General features: G+C 40.6%; 1 protein-coding gene and 1 long non-coding RNA gene across 6 annotated transcripts in view; one reads left to right on the plus strand and one right to left on the minus strand.

Moving 5' to 3' along the window:
• The window catches only part of LOC119120426 (golgin subfamily B member 1-like), a 47828-nt gene that overhangs the window by 25284 nt on the left and 714 nt on the right, over positions 1-21830 (minus strand). For all 5 annotated transcript variants that reach the window (XR_005097510.1, XM_037247306.1, XM_037247305.1 and 2 more), the window contains exon 2: positions 4873-4982. The gene's annotated coding sequence lies outside the window, so the exon portion shown is untranslated. The remainder of the gene's footprint in view (positions 1-4872; positions 4983-21830) is intronic.
• On the plus strand, positions 1085-13430 carry LOC119120440. The gene is made up of 3 exons (XR_005097517.1): positions 1085-1107; positions 1215-1219; positions 13111-13430. It is a non-coding gene; the product is annotated as an uncharacterized LOC119120440 (long non-coding RNA).

Here is a 21830-nt window from a genome sequence, read left to right on the forward strand (position 1 = left end):
TCACGATATAGTGCTCTACAATCGATATAGAACAATATCCTGATTTATAACAATTCATACGCAAAATCAACAAGGTACTGCAAACTCTTTATTTAGGAAATTACAAGAGTATTGTAGTATACAAAGTGCTTATTTTAACACTGAACTTTATCAAATTCCTATATTTTTTCTCATAGAAGTAAAGAAAAATGAATATTCTTTCTTTTTTGTAATACCATTAACTTTAAAGTGCATTACTGAACTATTTAATTACAAAACAAAAATAAGTTCTTTATAATGAATGTAGTAAACATTACACCTTGACCATATGTTCTATCCAAATGCAAAAAAAACAACATTCTCTTGCAATACCAGAGAACTATACATAAATAAAATATGTATGTTGTTATTTAACTCTTCTATAAAACAAAAATAACTTAATTTATAACTCTTTATATAGAATTTTAACATTACACGGTGTCTACTCTTTGAACTGTTCAATATGACTTGAAGCCCAAAGGGGAGCGAATTTCCTCGTCTTCTTGGACACTAGCCATAGCACCAGCCCAGGAGCCACGTAGTTGTCGGCTCCCCTTTCACGTGCCTGCTCTGCTCACAACACAACACGCCGCGCACTGCTCCCGGAAAGAGGAAGCAAGCAACAATGAACTGGATTTCAAAATAAAGTCGCGTCTAATGTCCGAGGTCAAAAACGGGCGATATAGATCGATGTTTACGTTTAGCATCGATGCCAACAAATCGTAGAGCATTATATCGATTAATCGATGTGTATCGATGAATCGTTACACCCCTAGTAATTACCTGTTTACTGGTAAAACACGAGACGATGCATCAAGCAATGTTTTGACATCAAGTATTACAAAAGTGGAGTTGTCATTTATATGCAGAAAACTCACATACTGTCACTGACCAACAACTACCGTATTTTCACGATTATAGGGTGCGGATAAAAGTCTTAGATTTTCTTCAAAATGTGCGGCGCGCCCCATCATGTAGTGCGCCCAACGTGTGTTGTTGTTGTAAGGCGGATGTAGTAAAGAGCGTCATGAGAACGTTAAAGGGGAAATTGTGGGCGTGGATTTGCAGTGCGCCCTGTGTGTGTGTGTTGTTGTAAGGATGACGGAGTAGAGAGCGCCATTAGAACATTAAAGGGGGAAGTGTGGGCGTGGATTGTACCGTATTTTTCGGACTATAAATCGCGTTTTTTTTCATAGTTTGGGTAGGGGGGCGACTTATACTGAGAAGCAACTTATATGTGAATTTTTTCATAAATTTTCAAAATTTATAAAAAAAAAAAAAAAAAAAAGTGAAACCGCGAATAACGAACCGCGATGTAGCAAGGGATTACTGTAATTTGAATTTCAAGTGACGTCAGCAGCGCGGCGCGGCGGGCGGTTGTTTACATAAAGGACAAAGATTCGATCACGGGATGACGAAGACGATGAAGGGCCCCACGTACTACCGGCATCATTAGCAGCTTTGTAAGTGACACAGAGGACGAACAGTTTGAAGGATTTAATGATTTGGAGTGACACAGAAGGTTTGAAAAACTATTATGGCTTTTCCGCACGCCCGGTCCTACTCTACGGAGCTCTCTTTCACCTCCGTGGGTGGAAGTCGGGGGCCGGCGCTCGGCCGGGTGGCTGTCCGGCGACGGTGGATGGGGCTCGGACATGGCTTTTACGCACGCCCGGTCTTACTCTACGGAGCTCTCTTTCACCTCCGTGGATGGAAGTCGGGGGCCGGTGCTCGGCCGGGTGGCTGTCCGGGGACGGTGGATGGGGCTCGGACATGGCTTTTACGCACGCCCGGTCCTATTCCATGGAGCTCTCTTCCACCTCCGTGGCTGGAAGTGCCACCTCCGGGGATGGAAGTCCATGCTGCCACATGCCTGGAAGTCGACGCCAGTGCTTGGGGCTGTGTGGCGGTGAACTATTTATGTTATAGTTATTTGATATATTTTATTTCGTGTAGCAACTTGTATATGTTTTTATCGTTACAGTTCAGTAGTTGTTGGCTCGTTGAACTCTTGTTTTGTTAAATAAAGAGCCGTTTACCAAACCCACGTCTTTCCTTGTACTTTGTTAACGCTACAATCTAGTTATATACTAGATCTGTGGAATAACGACGAGGCTGACGTCAGGGCGTACGCGCGGCGTTGTTGACAAAAGACGAGGAATTTGATCGATGGATTTAATGATTTGGAGTGACACAGATGGTTTGATAATATTATTGCTTATATAATAGTTATTTGATATATAATTTATATATCGTTTTATGGGCCTGTGGAATATTTTGAAGTGCAAGCGCCGTCAGCGGCGCGCACCCATTGTTGACATAAAGGACGATCGATAGATTTAATGAATTGGAGTGACACAGATGGTTTTATAAACGTGTTATTTATGTAATAGTTATTTGAATGACTCTGTATGTTACGTCAGGCCCGTTCTCAGCTCTTCGTTTGTGTTCATGTCATGTTAGCATACCTATCGTTTAGCCTGTTGTTGCTCGTTCATGTCTGTTCTTGGTGTTGGATTTTGTCGAATCAATTTCCCCCAAAATGCGACTTATACGCCGGAGCAACTTATATATGTTTTTATTCACGTTATTGTGCATTTTATGGCTAATGCGACTTATATTCCAGAGCGACTTTTAGTCAGAAAAATACGGTATATAAAAGAACGTGTATATGCGTCATGCAAAACATCGTTGTTATAACAACCCTGAAAATGGCAAAGAGACATGCTTATCAAGCACAGTTCAAACTGAAAGCCATCAGCTACGCGGAGGAGCATGGAAATCGAGCAGCCGCGAGAGATTTTAAAATCAATGAATCGATGGTTCGCAAGTGGAGGAAGCTGGAAAACGAGCTCCGACAGGTCAAGAAGACACAGCTGACTGCGCGGACGTCAGGCGAAGTGGCCCGAGTTGGAGGAAAGACTCGAACAGTGGATCATCGAGCAAAGAACGAGTGGGAGAAGCGTTTCGACGGTCACCATTCGACTAACGCTAGCAGAAGAAATGAAAATTGAACATTTCCAAGGAGGTCCGTCTTGGTGCTTTCGTTTCATGAAACGGTGCCATTTTTCCATCCGGACCAGGACTACTTTCACTAAGAGTAGAAAGCAGCGCCGGACGAGTTACGCCACAATTTGCGAATGGATTGTAGATGCTTGGGCTAACATGTCTGCTGACACTGTTGTTCGAGCTTTCGCAAAAGCCGGCATCATATCCGAGGAGCCGCACGGCACGGAAAAACACAGTGAAGAAAGTGAACCTGGTATGTCTGTTGGAGATTTAGCGCAGCTGTTCAATTTAGGAACAGAGGATGAAGACTTCGATGGGTTTGATTGATGAAGATTACCGGTAATAAAAATGTGAATACCAAACTCAGTTTTGCTCTCACTCTTTTTTTAAATACGCACACTTGTGTGCTTGTTTTATCCGTGTGTTTTACCATGCCCACGCCGATTGACAATTAAAAAAGTGTTAGTACTTTGTAATCAATACTTTTATAAAACACAACCAAACTCAGTTTTGCTCCCGCTCTATTTTTAAATACGCACACTTGTATGCTTGTGTGTGTGTTGTTGTTGTTGTTGTAAGGTGGACGTAGTAAAGAGCACCATGAGAGAACGTTAAAGTGGGAAGTGTGGGCGTGGATTGAACAGTGGAGCCTCGGTTTTCGAATGTCCCGGTTCTCGAACAAATCGGTACTCGAACAAAAAATCCGAGATTTTTTTGCTTCGGATGTCGGACCGAATTCGGTTGTTGAACCTCGCGAGATGAGCCGAGAGGACCCGCATGCCAACTGACTCCGTTCGTTATTACGTTCTCGTTACTCTGAGGATTGCATCAACTCTAATCATGCCTCCAAAGGAAGCAAGTGGGAGCAGTAAAGAATCCTAAAACACAAAGACGCTTCTAAAGCAATGCGACAGTGAGCTCCCGGCGCGCTGCGGTTGCGCAATCGGACCAAATTAAGCTCCCTGCGCATTGAGGTCCACTTAAATTTTGGAAAGTCCATTAGGACTTTAAAAATATTTTCTAAATTTTAGCGACCGCTCTGTCACAATAATGCGACCAGCGCAGTGCAGTTGCACGGTCGGCGAACGCGCTACGGTTGGGCGTTCGGCGGTGCGCTGCAGTTGCGCGATCGGACAAAAATGCGCAAATGAAAAAATGCTTAAAAAAGGCGGGTTTTTTGTTTGGAATGGATTAATTTTTTTTCCATTATTTGTAATATTTGTATTTGTAATTCACTTCTCGAACAGCCTTCTGGAACGGATTGTGGTTGAAAACCGAGGCTCCACTGTATAGATAAAACCCGGGCACTATGATGCGGTGCGCCCTATATGTGTGTTAAATACAGTTATAGCACACATAACTGAGACTGCGCCTTTTAGCACAGTGCGCCTTTTGGTCGTGATAATACGGTAATAGGGATGTAACGATTCACTCAAGCCATGTTCCCATTCAATTTACAGTTCCGATTTTGATTTGATTCAATTATGAAAAATCTTTTTTTTCAAACAAAATTAATGATTTTATTACCAAAACATTTCTTTATTTTAACATCTGCATTTCGTCCTTGCTACAAACGGTAACTTTTTCTAACTTTACAAAAAACTAAACGAATAATTTTGACCGTTTAACTACATTTTTGATATTGATATTTTATTTTTTTACACAGATGCATATTTTGAGGAGTTAATTCAATATTAAATACATTTTTTAATTAACCGTTATTTCTAACAACTACAAATAATGTAATCTTTTCATTTACAAAACGGCACGAAATCATTGCAATCATATTCCCAAGATTATGGTGAAAAAAATGTATACATCTTAATTATCAATGGAATAACTTACCCCTTAAGTTGTTCATTGAGACTACGAACCAACAGCTGATGTTTTTCTGCTTCCCTGTTCTGCTGACTACGCACACTGGCAAGTTGGGTCTGTAATTTATCCGTCTCATTCTGTAAAGGCAGAAAAAACATTAAACCAGCACAGTCAGGATTTAAACATTTTAATACAATTCTGGCTATATGCATATGGACAAAATGTTGGGTATCTCGCTGTCAATGAGAGAAAAGCCCACATTGATCATATAAATACGATAATTTGAATCTGACTAAAGTAATCAGTTAACAGTTTTAAAAATTGAATTAAATATAACCAATACAAATCAGGCATTGTTTTATAATTGTGGTTCGACAGGCAGTGATTCCAATCAAACAAATTTTGTAACTTTCAATGAAACGTCTGCACCTCTCAGCAGGTTATTTTCATTTCATTTGTATGCTGCTCCAGTTGTCTCGGGTTTCAAGGGCGTTTTGTTCAGACGGCATTAAGGTGCTGACATTATCCCAGAAGCTTTGTGGTTGTTAACGTAGTGTTTGGCAAATTCCAGTCTCGCTAAATAAATGACTAAAGTTCATCCTTAGTCGTCGTCTCAAACTCTATTTTGGTTCAAGCAACGAGGGATGGTGTGATCAAGTTGTCTTTAATTTTTATCATTCAGTCATTTCCAGGGAGGTTGGCTACAGGCCCATGGATCTTAACTTTTTGAATAATATCAAGCTGCTTGGACATTGTCTTGTAGCCTTTACTGTTAATGTGCTTGTCTGGAAGTTCTTTCTAATATACCGAGACTGTCTTCCTTCTCAGCTGGACCATGTTTAGTGTAGTGCACACTATGCCTCCAAACAGTACTTGTTACCCTTTAAATGACTGACTGATTAAAAGTTTGAAGACCCAAGAAGATGCTAAGTCCAGGACGCATCTTGGTTGACTATGTCCCTGTGGTTTATTATTTTTATATTTTTTAGAGGTATCATAATTTTTTATCCAGGCCATTTGGTGGGTTTGTTTTTAAAAATAATTCTTTTGAATCACAATTCAAAGCAATATCCGATTTTCATTTGTTGATTTTCAAGCAATTTCAATTTATTATTACTTTAGTCAAAATCTACTTACCGTATTTTCGGACAAAAAGTCGCTCCGGAATATAGGTCACATTAGCCATAAAATGCGCAATAACGTGAAAAAAAAACATATATAAGTGCTCCGGAGTATAAGTCGCATTTTGGGGGAAATTTATTCAACAAAATCCAACACCAAGAACAGACATGAACGAGCAACAACAGGCTAAACGATAGGTATGCTAACGTGACATAAACACAAACGAAGAGCTGAGAACGGGCCTGACATAACGTTCAGAGTTACCGTGTTTTTCCATGCAAAATGCGCCCCCGTGCATAATACGCACCCTAAAAATGGCATGTCGTTGCTGGAAAAAAGCCTGTACCCATGTATAATACGCACCCAAATTTTGACTCTTACTTAAGTCCGTAAACGTAAAATCTTTGGGAACAACCGGATGTTATTCTGCCGGTCAGTATCACTGCGCATGCGCTAGCAAACTCGATAGCGAAGAAATGTTTCGGATTTGTGTAGGGTACATTGTGACAGCAAACGAGCAGGTGATCGAGCAAGCGTCTGATACGAGAGCATTGTGTTCGTATGGAGCGTGTTTGAAGTGAACAGCAGAGAAGAAAGGAACAAGGCAAAGTGTTGTGAAGTAAAATATTACCTGTAATACGCATTTTGTTATTTGCTGATTGAAACTGCTAATTAAACTGTGAATTGAAACTAATAGGTAGAGAACTGAACTCTCGCTCTTTATATAGCTGACGTGTCTTGCGCATCCGTTCTGCGCATACTGTCATGGCGGCCTCCGTATGATATCCGGTCTGCGATGGAGATTAAAAAAACAAACAATATTTGACAATAACACACCATCAAGGATTGCACCATCGCATCAAACGATGTGTCGTCAATTATGAATTTTACTGACTAAGTGTGTTGGGCAGGATGGCTGAATGCGATGCGCGATTGACAACAAACAAGAAGAAAGGTGTGATTTCAAGTTTTATTTCGAGGGAGATTTTCTTCAAAAATTGTTGTACCCATGCATAATGCGCACCCCAGATTTTAGGACAATAAATTAGTTAAATTTTGCGCATTATGCATGGCAAAACAGGGTATTCAAATAACTATTACATAAATAACACGTTTATAAAACCATCTGTGTCACTCCAATTCATTAAATCCATCGATCGTCCTTTATGGAAATGATGCCGCGTATGCGCCGCGCCGCTGACATCTAAATATTCTAAATATTCCACAGACCCATATAACGATATATAAAGTATATATCAAATAACTATCATATAAACAACGATATTATGTCAACGAGTGTGCGCCGCTGACGGCACTTGCACTTCAAAATATTCCACAAGCCCATATAACGATATATAAATTATATATCAAATAACTATTATATAAGCAATAATATTATCAAACCATCTGTGTCACTCCAAATCATTAAATCCATCGATCAAATTCCTCGTCCTTTGTCAACAAGGCCGCGCGTGCGCCCTGACGTCAGCCTCGTCGTTATTCCACAGATCTAGTATATAATAGGGGTGTAACGATTCATCGATACACATCGATTAATCGATATAATGCTCTACGATTTGTTGGCATCGATGCTAAACGTAAACATCGATCTATATCGCCCGTTTTTGACCTCGGACATTAGACGCGACTTTATTTTGAAATCCAGTTCATTGTTGCTTGCTTCCTCTTTCCGGGAGCAGTGCGCGGCGTGTTGTGTTGTGAGCAGAGCAGGCACGTGAAAGGGGAGCCGACAACTACACGGCTCCTGGGCTGGTGCTATGGCTAGTGTCCAAGAAGACGAGGAAATTCGCTCCCCTTTGGGCTTCAAGTCATATTGAACAGTTCAAAGAGTAGACACCGTGTAATGTTAAAATTCTATATAAAGAGTTATAAATTAAGTTATTTTTGTTTTATAGAAGAGTTAAATAACAACATACATATTTTATTTATGTATAGTTCTCTGGTATTGCAAGAGAATGTTTTTTTTTGCATTTGGATAGAACATATGGTCAAGGTGTAATGTTTACTACATTCATTATAAAGAACTTATTTTTGTTTTGTAATTAAATAGTTCAGTAATGCACTTTAAAGTTAATGGTATTACAAAAAAAGAAAGAATATTCATTTTTCTTTACTTACTTCTATGAGAAAAAATATAGGAATTTGATAAAGTTCAGTGTTAAAATAAGCACTTTGTATACTACAATACTCTTGTAATTTCCTAAATAAAGAGTTTGCAGTACCTTGTTGACCTTTGGGCTTCAAGTCATTCGTTTGGAAGCACTTTGGATTCCAAAGAAAAGATGGCTCAACGGACAAGACACGTGCAGTTTGTAAATCCTGCCATGCGGTGATCAAATATTCAGGGAACGCCACAAATCTCGCCGCACATTTAAAGAAAAAACACGACATCAAAGTTCAGTGTTAAAATAAGCACTTTGTATACTACAATACTCTTGTAATTTCCTAAATAAAGAATTTGCAGTACCTTGTTGATTTTGCGTATGAATTGTTATAAATCAGGATATTGTTCTATATCGATCGTAGAGCACTATATCGTGATGTATCGTGAATGAATCACAGCAGGCTTTAAGATATCGGCAAATATCGTATCGTGGTTCTTTGTATTGATATGATATCGTATCGTGACAAAACCCGCGATTTACACCCCTAGTATATAACTATATTGTAGCGTTAACAAAGTACAAGGAAAGACGTGGGTTTGGTAAACGGCTCTTTATTTAACAAAACAAGAGTTCAATGAGCCAACAACTACTGAACTGGAACGATAAAAACATATACAAGTTGCTACACGAAATAAAATATATCAAATAACTATAACAAATAGTTCGCAGCCACACGGCCCCAAGCACCGGCGTGGACTTCCAGGCGTGTGGCGGCGTGGACTTCCATCCCCGGAGGTGGCACTTCCAGCCACGGAGGTGGAAGAGAGCTCCATAGAATAGGACCAGGCGTGCGTAAAAGCCATGTCCGAGCCCCATCCACCGTCCCCGGACAGCCACCCGGCCGGGCACCGGCCCCCAACTTCCATCCACGGAGGTGAAAGAGAGCTCCGTAGAGTAGGACCGGGCGTGCGTAAAAGCCATGTCCGAGCCCCATCCACCGTCCCCGGACAGCCGCCCGGCCGAGCGCCGGCCCCCGACTTCCATCCACGGAGGTGAAAGAGAGCTCCGTAGAGTAGGACCGGGCGTGCGGAAAAGCCATAATAGTTTTTCAAACCTTCTGTGTCACTCCAAATCATTAAATCCTTCAAACTCTTCGTCCTCCGTGTCACTTACAAAGCTGCTAATGATGCCGGTAGTACGTGGGGCCCTTCATCATCTTCGTCATCCCGTGATCAAATCTTTGTCCTTTATGTAAACAACCGCCCCGCCGCGCCGCTGACGTCACTTGAAATTCAAATTACAGTAATCCCTTGCTACATCGCGGTTCCAATTTTTTATTTTTTTATTAATTTGGAAAATTCACATAAGTCGCTCCTCAGTATAAGTCGCCTCCCCACCCAAACTATGAAAAAAACGCGACTTATAGTCCGAAAAATGTCGGTTAGTCTTTCATTATCAGAGCACCAGCAACTTTGTCCACGTGTAGAATTACCACTGCAAATGACCTAATGATCACAAAAATAAAGTCTCACAGTTTTTCACATTGTCTAAAACAGTGGTTCTCAAATGGGGGTACGCGTACCCCTGGGGGTACGTGGAGGTACTCCAGGGGGTTTTACAAAAATATATACCGGTATTAAAAAAAAACAAAAAAAAACAGCAAGCCTGATTGTCTTGAGAATTAGTTATAAAAAGTTTGATGAAATACAAATGTATGTTTTATATTCAGTATTCAATTTTAATCCTTAAAAAACGGACTCTCCACAAACCAATAGCAGTCACCTGCGGTTGCCTTGATGACGCACTGTAACATGGAGTTGTGGCTAAAGCGCTGTTGAAAACACGGAGAAACAAGTAAAAATGAAGGCAAAACCAGAGTACCGAAGTACCGACAGTACATGGAAGACTATTGTTTGATGGGATTTACGTCCACAAGTTGTAACTGTGCTTTTTATGCGGGGAGAAATTAGCCAACGCTAGCATGAAGCCGGCACATCTCCAGCGGCATCTCACCACAAAACACGGATGCCATGTTGGTAAGCCACCGGAGTTCTTCAGGAGGAAACTTTCTGACTTCAAGTCATCCCAAGACACAATGTGAAAAGCCTCCACTACATCAGCCAAAGCCCTGAAGGCTTCTTATGCGGTTTCTTTGCTCGTAGCTAAAGCCAAAAAAACGTTCACCATAGCTCCATGTTTCTCACTAAAATGTAGTATGAGCGCAAAAGACTCATTCAAGCTTCAACACTGTTCAATGCTTGTTCAATGCTTGTCAAATCAAAATCAAATGTTCAATGCAACAATTCAATTTTAAGAAGAAAAAAAGTTTAATTTTTTCATCCCAAAAGAGGTAAAGTTGATTATTTTTTATGAGCAAATCTTTATTTATTATTACGTTATCAATTGATTTTGTAAACAAGATATTTATTTATAATTACGTAAAAAAAATTTTGTGAACACATTTTTAGTTATAAATCAGTAAATTTTTACTTGATCATTAACACATTACTTACTAACTACCGTAATTTTCGGACTATAAGTCGCACCGGAGTATAAGTCGCACCAGCCATAAAATGCCCAAAAATGTGAAAAAAAAACCATATATAAGTCGCTCCGGAGTATAAGTCGCATTTTGGGGGGCAATTTATTCGACAAAATCCAACACCAAGAACAGACACGAACGAGCAACAACAGGCTAAACGATACGGTATGCTAACGTGACAAACACAAACGAGGAGCTGAGAACGGGCCTGACGTAACATTCAGTTATTTAAAAAAAACTATTCCATAAATAACACGTTTATAAAACCATCTGTGTCACTCCAATTCATTAAATCCATCGATCGTCCTTTGTCAACAATGCCGTGTGCCGCGCCGCAGTTCAAATTATTCCACAGGCCCATACAACGATACATAAACTATATTTTAAATAACTATCACATAAACAACAATATTATCAAACCATTTGTGTCACTCCAAATCATTAAATCCATCGATCAAATTTCTCGTCTTTTATCGATCGTCCTTTGTCAACAATGCCGTGTGCCGCGCCGCAGTTCAAATTATTCTTGTCACGTTCCCACGTCACCTGACTTCCAGCCTAGCCCGACTCATGGAATTGCCAGCACCAGCTACAGCTCGTTAGGTTCCCTATTTAACCTCTCTGTGTTCTGCCAGTGGTTGTCAGTTCGTCTGATTACCCTGCACGTGATACTGCTGCCTTTTTGTCCCCGGACCAAACTTTGTAGCCAACTGCTTCCTTGAACTTCGACCACGCTCCAGATCGCCGCCTGTCCTGACTACTTGCTCGTCCTTCGACCACGCTCCAGATCGCCGCCTGTCCTGACTACTTGCTTGTCCTTCGACCACGCTCCAGATCGCCGCCTGTCCTGACTACTTGCTTGTCCTTCGACCACGCTCCAGATCGCCGCCTGTCCTGACTACTTGCTTGTCCTTCGACCACGCTCCAGATCGCCGCCTGTCCTGACTACTTGCTCGCCCTTCGACCACGCTCCAGATCGCCGCCTGTCCTGGCTACTTGCTCAGCCACGCCAGCCAGACCGCAGGTCCAGCGTTCTACGTCCCCATTTCCCCTTTTGCCAATAAAGGATCGTGCTGCACTTGGTAGCCCTGTCTCTGTTCCCTGACAATTCCACAGGCCCATACAATGATATATAAACTATATTTTAACTAACTATCACATAAACAACAATATTATCAAACCATTTGTGTCACTCCAAATCATTAAATCCCTCGATCAAATTTCTCGTCATTTATGTCATCCTGGTGACAGAGGACACGTCCAGAGGATATGGCGCTTTAAAGTGTTAATTACTTTATTTGATTTTTTCTCTCTATTTTTCATGTTTTGTGTTAGAAAAATGTATATATATGTTATCATGCGTTCTCTAATCAATGCTTTACCGCAATATTACTGCAATATATGCTTGCTGTTTGGCCTTGCTGTTTTTATGATGTACCACAGAAGAGAAAAGGTACGGCTGGGCCAGGAGAGAGGTCAGACAGGACGCAGCTGATAACTCAGCAAAAAGAAGACATCTACCGAGACAGTTCCTTCTTAACAAAGACCGCTTTGTTAGACAACATGCCTCATTGCTGTCTTGCACTTCAGATGAACCTACAAGTGACCATCAAAGTCTGGGTTTTCCAAGCTATCTTGATCGTTAGATTATGTTTGTGCGTATCCAGTAATTAATAACCTAGCTTGTCTCATCCTACTCAAGGTCGTAAAACCTCCCTTGCTAGAGCTCAAGGACTTTCTCTTCTCAACTCAAACTCCTTTTTCTCACGTTCTTATTATTTTGCTTACGAGGCAAAGCCCACGTGCTCCCCCCTTCCTTTAGGGGCTTTTGCCTCACAATTGTGGGTAGGGCAAATCCAAATAAAAAGAGCGGGAGTGTACACAGATATTTAGTGTTGTGAGATTGTTGTAAACTATCTGTACTGCACTCCTCGCGAGAAAAGACTTGATATTCTGTCTCACTTGTGGTTTGTTTGCTGATGCTCTTCTCTTAATAGTTGTTCAGTCAGCGATTTAAACCTGACAGAAATTGGGGGCTCGTTCCGGGACCTCGACACACCTTGAACGGTTCCAGCGGACTCTTCGACACAGGCGAAAATCCTCGGCCGAGGTAAACAAAAGCCCTTTGACGGGACTGTCTCGATCAGTCCGGCTGGACACCGGGAGGGTTGACGAGGCTATCCGAGGAGGAGAATCAGCAGACCGTGAGTAGGAATATTAATTCTACTAAAAAGAAATGGATGAGCGGTGACAAGAGGTCACCTAATGAATGAGCAGTGACGAGGTCACTTACAACGAGCAGTGACAAGAAGTCACTTAAAGACCTTGAGAATTCTAGACCCTATCAAGTGCAATCAGAAACAGTTAAATTCCGCAGGGGCGGTGTGGAGCCCCCTAACTTTGTTAGTTAAATTCCGCAGCGGGAGTGCGGACTCCTCTGTTATTAAAAAACGCGCGTGGTATGCTTGTGTACAGTTTGACTGAGAGTGATCTCATTTGAGCGCTCCTCTATATAAACACACAGGATTGTAAACAGTGGCTTTGTGTGGGGGCAGAGGCAAGAACTCTCCGCTCCCTTCGGGGAGGTGAAAGGAGACTTACCACACATCGAACTTTTAACCACTGTCCTGTGAATAAAGTTGGTTTTAGGACACTGTAGGTGCCATTCAAACTACCAACTCCAAAATTTAGAAAAATAAACCATGGGAAACTTAAATAGTAAGCGAAAGTCCCTACCCCGACATGAACTAAAATGCAAAGATTGGAAAATAATTGAAAGGCAGGATCCCGACCGACTTAAAAAAAAAAAAAAAGATTTCGATAAATGGGTTAAAAAATATAAATTTGAGGGAGAACTAGAAGAAGTACAAGAGCGGGAAGAGAAAACACATGCTACAAATTCAAAACTAAAGATCATAGCGAAGTTGTATCCGCAAATACATGACACACACAAAATTGAGGAATCACCTCCTCCTTATGGGTTGATGGACAGAGCCACTAGGCAGAAAAGCCCGCTAGAAATGGATTGGTCAAAGGAAATCAGAGCAAATTATACAGAAATAGGGAGAACAAAGCAAAATGATAATGAAACCTTTGATGAGTATCGAGTGCGCATGACAAAAGTTTTTAAAACACACAGTGGACTGGTGGAAGATAATGCGCCTCAAGGTGCTTATCAACAGCAATTAAAAAATGCCATCCACGCAGGGTCCAGACCAGCAATACAAGGCTGGGTGATCAAACATTATATAGGCATGAACACCGGAACTTTGGAGGAATACATAAATCATGCCCTCCATGCGGAAAAAGTAATAGACAAACAAAAACGAAAACGAATGAAAACTACAAAAGACACTTTTCTGGTAGACCAGGATAGTGACACTTTTTACCAAAATGCAGGCAGAGGACAGAAAGGCCAGAGAGGGCGAGCAATGTCTAACAGAGGAGGCTTTAGAGGCCGAGGAAGAGGAGTTGTGCAACCTCCAATAGAATGCTGGAATTGCGGAGAAAACGGTCACATGGCACGTGACTGCACAAATTAACAAAGACAGTTATGGCTAGGCCAAAACCAAATCAAATCAGGTTTCCATGTAATGAAGTGGGAACCTGGCTGCCAAAATTAAAGAGAAATTAGCTTAAATATACAGGAGATATTTGTGTTAAAAGGATAAAGTAAGATAAAGAAACACTGAAGTTAAAATTGGCTAAATAAATGGAAAAGAATTACAAATAGCTTCTAAAAGTAAAATGAAGAATAAATCTGACAAGTAAGACGAGCAAAAAGTTGTTCTTAGTGGGATCTATGTGGTCTTATACGTATGTTGTGCGTCATCCTTTTGTGTTGGTGTGTGTGCGTGTGCGCGCAGAGGATCCTCATGAATGTTGTGTGTATGAGTGTGAGTGCGATGTGGGTCCTATGGAAGAAATCAGTAATGGAGAATGTTCAGGAGGCTGTTGAGCGATAATAGGGAAATTGAGAAGTAGACGATGATGTGTTTAAGTTGGTTGGAGAAACTAAGATGAGCAGTGTGTGGAAGTAGAGAAAATAAGACGTGTGTGGCAGAAAGTGACTAGAACGGTGGTTTGATAGGATGAGAATAAGAGACAGCAAATGTTGTGTAGAAGACAGTGAAAGATGTCGAATGTGAACATGATGAAGGGGGCAACAGCAAAGTTGGCCTGCCCTTTGAGAAGGTGAGACTGATAAGCGTGCCTGCGTTCGCGCGTAGTCGCGGGGCGGGGCTGTGCGCTTGGGCCTTTGCTATGCTCGTGTGGGCGGTGGGCCGGCATCATGGTTGTTGCAGGAAATGGCCAGCCTGTGACCAATCAACATTGATGCTGCGCCCCCCCCTCGCACGAGGGGTGCTATGGCTGCGGGCGAAGCAGGGAAAGTGTGAGTTTCTCAGAGAATGTTTGAATATTTGAAACAGGGTGATGCTTAAGGAAGATGTGACAATATTTGCATGAAGGATAACAGGCGCTGATGAGAAAAAAAAGTGTAATCAAAACGTCAAAATAGAGGATGACGTTTGCGCAGCGTTGTTTGTTGGTATTGTTTGTGAGCTGTCTCTCTGCTGTAAGTTTTTGTGTTGTCTGTGTGCTGTCAGTGTTGTGTTAAAATTGGCTAATGTAGGTGCACAACAGAATTTGCTAGACTGTAGTCTATCTGATTTGCACCGCAAAACAAAAGCAATTTTGTGAAAATAAGAAGAAAAGAAAGGCAAGCAATTTTTTGGTGGGCAGAAACTGGTCCACACTGCATTAATGCCTAGCCCTGATGAAACAAAATTTGAGAGATGGAAAGAACTTGCTTTCTGGAATTGGATGAAGCAAAATTATTAAATAACAACATTTCAAAGCTAAATTTAGAAGAAATAGTCGATTGGTTGTGTCAAGACTACACAAGTTTTTACATTTGAGAATAAGAGAGTGATTGAGTTAGTTAAAGTTAAGAAACAACAACAATTGACTATTATATTAATTTACTGGCGGTTATTTTGTTGGTTTTTATCTTTTTATCTTGATTGGTTTGACACCTTGAGGGAGAAAAGATTAGGATGTGGAACACGGGTTGAGACAACCAGTTACACACGCAAAGCATGTGTGACACTGGGACACTGAGAAGCATTTTGAAAGGTGTGTCAAATTAAATGAAGATGAAATCATATGTAGTAATACAACACTTTACTACATATGGATGCTCTAAATCATACAATTGAGTAAAATAAAACATACATTTTGATTTTCATTCAAATTGCTAAGATTCTTGTGATAAACGATGAGAGAATGATTGAAAAGAAACTACAAGAAACTACAAGAAACTACAACTAAGCTAGTTGTGGAAGCAGTCCAATTGCCACGAAAAATAGCTATATGCACGTGTGCAGGGCACACATGTGACTGATAAGGTGCCAAGAGGTAACAAGCTTGCGGACGGAACCGCATAGCTGTAGTGCAAAAGACGCTTCAAATTTTGTACACACAAGAAGCAGATTAAATTACTGAAACGTTTTTAAAAATGTGCAGCGACAAAGTCCATAGACTGAAATTCGATTATGGACGAGAAGAGGGGCAAGAGTGGAGAATGGTATCTATAAATGACCAGAAGACTGACCTATCCTACAAAAAACCTATACAAGTGGGCAGCAATATTGAGCCATGGTTGTGTGTCGCATGGCTCAAGAGGGGGGATAATGGGGCAGTTCAGTCAGCTTTATACAACATATGAATTGATTCATATTCAAAACATTTATAAAACAAAATTTATGTAGAGTTTAACATGTGCTAAACACAATCCACAGGGTTATAATGCCTGGTCATAATAGATGCATTCTCAAAATGGTTTGAATTGGCTTCAACAAAAACACTGAATGCCTTCACAGTGGCAAAAAACGTTATGTAAAGAAATAATGCCGAGATATGAGATTTCAGAAATTAATTCTCATGACAGGACATAAAGTGTGAAAATGTGCATGGAAAAAACTGGAAGATCATGGACAAAATGTTTAGACCCGGTCAAACTGTTCATAAATATTACAATTACTGTGGGTTTAACCCCGTATAAAATTGTTTGGGCGACAATATAGATTACCATGTTTTGGAACCAAGTGGGAAACTAAGGATGATTAAAATTTGGTAGAAATAAAAAAGAAAAAAGGAAACAATGTTGTTTAAAAGATCAATTTGACCTTTGCAGGATGATCTGCTGTGTCGGATCTGGACTGCAATGAAAATATGATGTTTATATGTGTACTTTGTCAACAACCACTGTAGATGTTAAAGAATGGGATGATTATATCTAAAATTAATGTGGATATTTTGTTTCAGGTAACTATAAGAGTTACTGAAAAACGAAACAATTGATTGCTAATGGCAAAACAAGCTGTAAAGACAAGAAGCAAAAATTGAATATGTCATATGTATGGATTTGCAACCGATTCTTTATGTTGTATCGTTGCCATTGACCAAAGATTGTGTGAAATCTGTCACATCTACTGATTGTGAAATGTGTGACAGAGCATTCTATATAGTAATATCCATTGAAAAAAGAAAAAAGAAGCCATTGCTTTCAGAGAATGTAGTCAAGCTAAATTGTATATGTATCAACATGCCAAGATCTGGGAAAAAGCTGGAAAAACAAACAAACAAAATGTCTTTAAATTTGATAGGCGACAATGATCTGACTGAAATTGATGCAATCAGAGTCCCCAGAGGAGTTCCTGATTAATAAGAATTAATTGACCAAATTGTAGCAGGATGGGAGTCTTCCATTTGCTGGTGGTGTACGATGAACAAGAACGTCGACATGATACATTACAACCATTGCAACATGCAGAAATTGGGCAAAGGACACAAGCGGGACTTGAGGCAGTGCACGAACAGCTAGCCACGCCTTCCCTAATGTCAATCCAGAACCGCAATGCTCTTGTTATGTTGTTGTCTGAGAAAGGAAGGGTCTACGCAATGTTCAGGGAACAATGCTGCACCTTCATCCAGAATGACACCGCCCCTGATGGGAGCCTGACGAAGGCGATTGCAAGCTTGCAATCCCTCAAAACGAGGATGAAAGAGCACAACAAGTGGATGACTGCTTTTGGGAAGTATAAAGCCCTTGTGTCCTCAATTACTGCTATACTCACCTTGTGTGGTTGTTGTTGTATTCCATGTCTCCGTGCTCTGTTTAATCGTCTCATCACTACAGCAATATCGCCCATGGAAGACAAGATGGCCGGGGTATGCCTCTAATGTCTGAACGCCAGCATGTTGATGATAACGATGATGATGATGGAATTTTTGCACTTGGGTCTACAGACTTCTTCCCAGATCTGGGTGTTTCCGAATGATAATATCGCAACGTTTATCCTTTCTTGGTGTAAACTTATTTGTGCTCATACTTGTGATCCTACGGCTGAAAATCTTTTTGAAGTGGCCGGTTTTCGGTGATAAGATGGTCTCTGAGAACTTATGATACTCAGGGGGGAATTGTTAGAAAAATGTATATATATGTTATCATGCGTTCTCTAATCAATGCTTTACCGCAATATTACTGCAATATATGCTTGCTGTTTGGCCTTGCTGTTTTTATGATGTACCACAGAAGAGAAAAGGTACGGCTGGGCCAGGAGAGAGGTCAGACAGGACGCAGCTGATAACTCAGCAAAAAGAAGACATCTACCGAGACAGTTCCTTCTTAACAAAGACCGCTTTGTTAGACAACATGCCTCATTGCTGTCTTGCACTTCAGATGAACCTACAAGTGACCATCAAAGTCTGGGTTTTCCAAGCTATCTTGATCGTTAGATTATGTTTGTGCGTATCCAGTAATTAATAACCTAGCTTGTCTCATCCTACTCAAGGTCGTAAAACCTCCCTTGCTAGAGCTCAAGGACTTTCTCTTCTCTTCTCAACTCAAACTCCTTTTTCTCACGTTCTTATTATTTTGCTTACGAGGCAAAGCCCACGTGCTCCCCCCTTCCTTTAGGGGCTTTTGCCTCACAATTGTGGGTAGGGCAAATCCAAATAAAAAGAGCGGGAGTGTACACAGATATTTAGTGTTGTGAGATTGTTGTAAACTATCTGTACTGCACTCCTCGCGAGAAAAGACTTGATATTCTGTCTCACTTGTGGTTTGTTTGCTGATGCTCTTCTCTTAATAGTTGTTCAGTCAGCGATTTAAACCTGACATTTTGAATATGTTCAAGATAAAGATATCAAAGCATGTGAAGTGATCAACTATACTAAAAATAACATGTGAAGTGGTCAACTATACTTGTAAGTAAGTGATGTGTTAATGATCAAATAAAAATTTGTGAAAAAAAACATATATAAGTCGCTCCTGAGTATAAGTCGCCCCCTCACCCAAACTATGAAAAAAAACGCGACTTATAGTCCGAAAATTACGGTAGTATAGTTGATCACTTCACATGTTATTTTCACTTTAAAACGCATGAGGGCCCACTATGGCTGTGGAATAATTGGAGCCTCACTGACAATGAGTTCCATTCACTGACTTCCGGAGTGAGGATATTGAATGATTTGGAGTGACACAGATGCTTCGATAAACTTGTTATTTGTGTTATAGTTATTTGATATATCGTTTATTTAGAGTAGCAACGTCTATGTTGTTAGACTTCATTAGTTTCCGATTGTCTAACAAGGCCGTGAAGGCAGCAGGTGGGGGGGAGACGGGAAGAACGATCCAGGGCGCTTGCTTATAGCATTGTGTGTTGGCTCATATGTTGAGCTCTTGTTTTGTGAAATAAAGTGCCGGTTACCAAACCCACGTCTTGCCTGGTACTTTGGTAACGCTACAATATAGTTATATACGTAGATCTCTGGAATAATTGGAGCCGCAACTGACGACGAGGCAGACGACGAGGCAGACGACGAGGCTGACGACGAGGCTGACGACGAGGCTGACGACGAGGCTGACGACGAGGCTGACGACGAGGCTGACGTCAGCGGCGCACGTAGTTCCGGAGTCAACAGCTTTTTCTTTTTTTTTTTTTTTAAATGACACATCGGATGAATATTCCAATGGATTTAATGATTTGGAGTGACATGGTTGGTTCGTTAAAATTGCTGTTTATATTACATTTATTTGATATATCTAGCCTGACGTCAGCGGCGCACGTAGTTCCGGAGTCAACAGCTGTGTTTTTTTTTTTTTTTTTTTTTTTTTTTTTTTTTAAGTGACAATACAAAGATTCCGATGGATTTAATAATTTGGAGTGACACGGATGGTTCGATAAAATTGTTTATATTACATTTATTTGATATATCTAGTCTGACGTCAGCGGCGCACGTAGTTCCGGAGTCAACATCTGTGTTTTTTTTTGTTTGTTTTTTAAATGACAGAAGATGAAAATTCCGATGGATTTAATGATTTGGAGTGACACGGATGGTTCAATAAAATTGTTGTTTATATTATTGTTATTTGATATATAGTTTATATATCGTTATATCGTTGTATGGAATAATTTGAACTGCAACTGACAACGACGACGACTCCGACGTCAGCAGCACAAGAAAGGACGAAGAATACGATCGATGGATTTAATGATTTGGAGTGACACAGATGGTTTGATAAACGTGTTATTTATGTTATAGTTATTTGAATAACTGTTAATGTTATGTCAGGCCTGTTCTCAGCTCCTCGTTTGTGTTTATGTCACGTTAGCATACCGTATCGTCTAGCCTGTTGTTGCTGGTTCATGTCTGTTCTTGGTGTTGGATTTTGTCAAATAAATTTTCCCCAAAATGCGACTTAAACTCCAGTGCGACTTATATATGTTTTTTCTCCCCTTTATGGTGCATTTTATGGCTGATGCGACTTGTACTCCGAGCAACTTTTAGTCCGAAAAATACGGTAATTGTGTCTTGTTGTACAAAATTTACTCTAACATACAGAATACTATAGGCTACTGTAAGGTCTATTTACAGGCTTTATACGCTAAGTGCATTTTCCCACTGAAAGACGACCAAATAAACGTGAAAGGGGAGCCATTTTCTCTCAACCACAAGATTGATTGTTCATATGGTCCTTCAGAATAATGTCATCCGACTCCATAAAATCCAGCAGAGTTCTTGAAGACAATGTCAACTCTGATTGAATCAACAATGTGTCTTTATCAACTAATTGACCATGTCCTCCAACGCAACAGCATCAGCATGAAACAAATGTACAGACTCCCTTTTTGAGAGCAACTCTGCCAGAGTCAAAGAACTAAGATATCGGTATGTGCAAGTAATGGCTTTCTCAAACTACATGACTATTTTGTAGTTCACAACGGTCATGCTGACTACAAGATGAATATTGTTCAGTGTCTTGAAGCAGCGTCATGTCGCACTTTAAGTCAGTCACCGACCAGATCGCGCCCAATCGTCGCGGGCATCTTACAAAATTCAGTCCATTCCTTTTCATGCCATTTAGTTTGTTTGTGCGCGGCTGAGTGTCTTATTGGTCACTGCCTAAAAACCAATTGAAGAATGTCGTAGAACATGTCACATTATGCCGCAAGATGAATACAAATTTTGACATGCCAAACTTTCGCCGTCATAGTCGTTTATTTCACACTACACGGGCTACGACATGTCAAGACAACTCAAAATCGGCCACGACTCACTACATTCATACGCTCATTTATCAGGCATTTGTGTCACCTGACATCGGCATAAGTGTAACCTACACACACTTTCAGTACACTTCTATGCTCAAAGTCCGACTGTTACTCTATGATAGTAGTTGCTACTATTACAATACAGTATGTAAATCTGGAGTGCATACTGTACATATACCATTGAAGAAGTCTGTATTTGTATGTCGCCTACTGCGATGTGGATTAGTTCCTTTGGCCAGACCTCTGTCTTTTCTTTCTCTTTCCCTTTCTTTCTCTTACTGTATTTTCCCTATTAATTTCTCATGTTCAACAGAAAGTCACCCAGTGATTCTGAGATGGAATATTGGACTTTTTTTTAATCAACATTGTTCACAAAACATAATAATGTAATGTTCATGGTTAAACACGCACAGCACACTATTAGTAGTCACCGCCAGAGATGCTCTCCAGCGCATACATTCATGAGAGACCAAACAAACCTGAGGGACCCAATTTGGCTGCTCATCTTCATGTATATCAAACATCATCTGTGTTAGAAGAGTTTATTACAATATCCAAGTCCTCAGGGACAGGGAC

The sequence above is a fragment of the Syngnathus acus genome, chromosome 3 (assembly GCF_901709675.1).
Source record: "Syngnathus acus chromosome 3, fSynAcu1.2, whole genome shotgun sequence".
Taxonomy (NCBI): domain Eukaryota; kingdom Metazoa; phylum Chordata; class Actinopteri; order Syngnathiformes; family Syngnathidae; genus Syngnathus; species Syngnathus acus.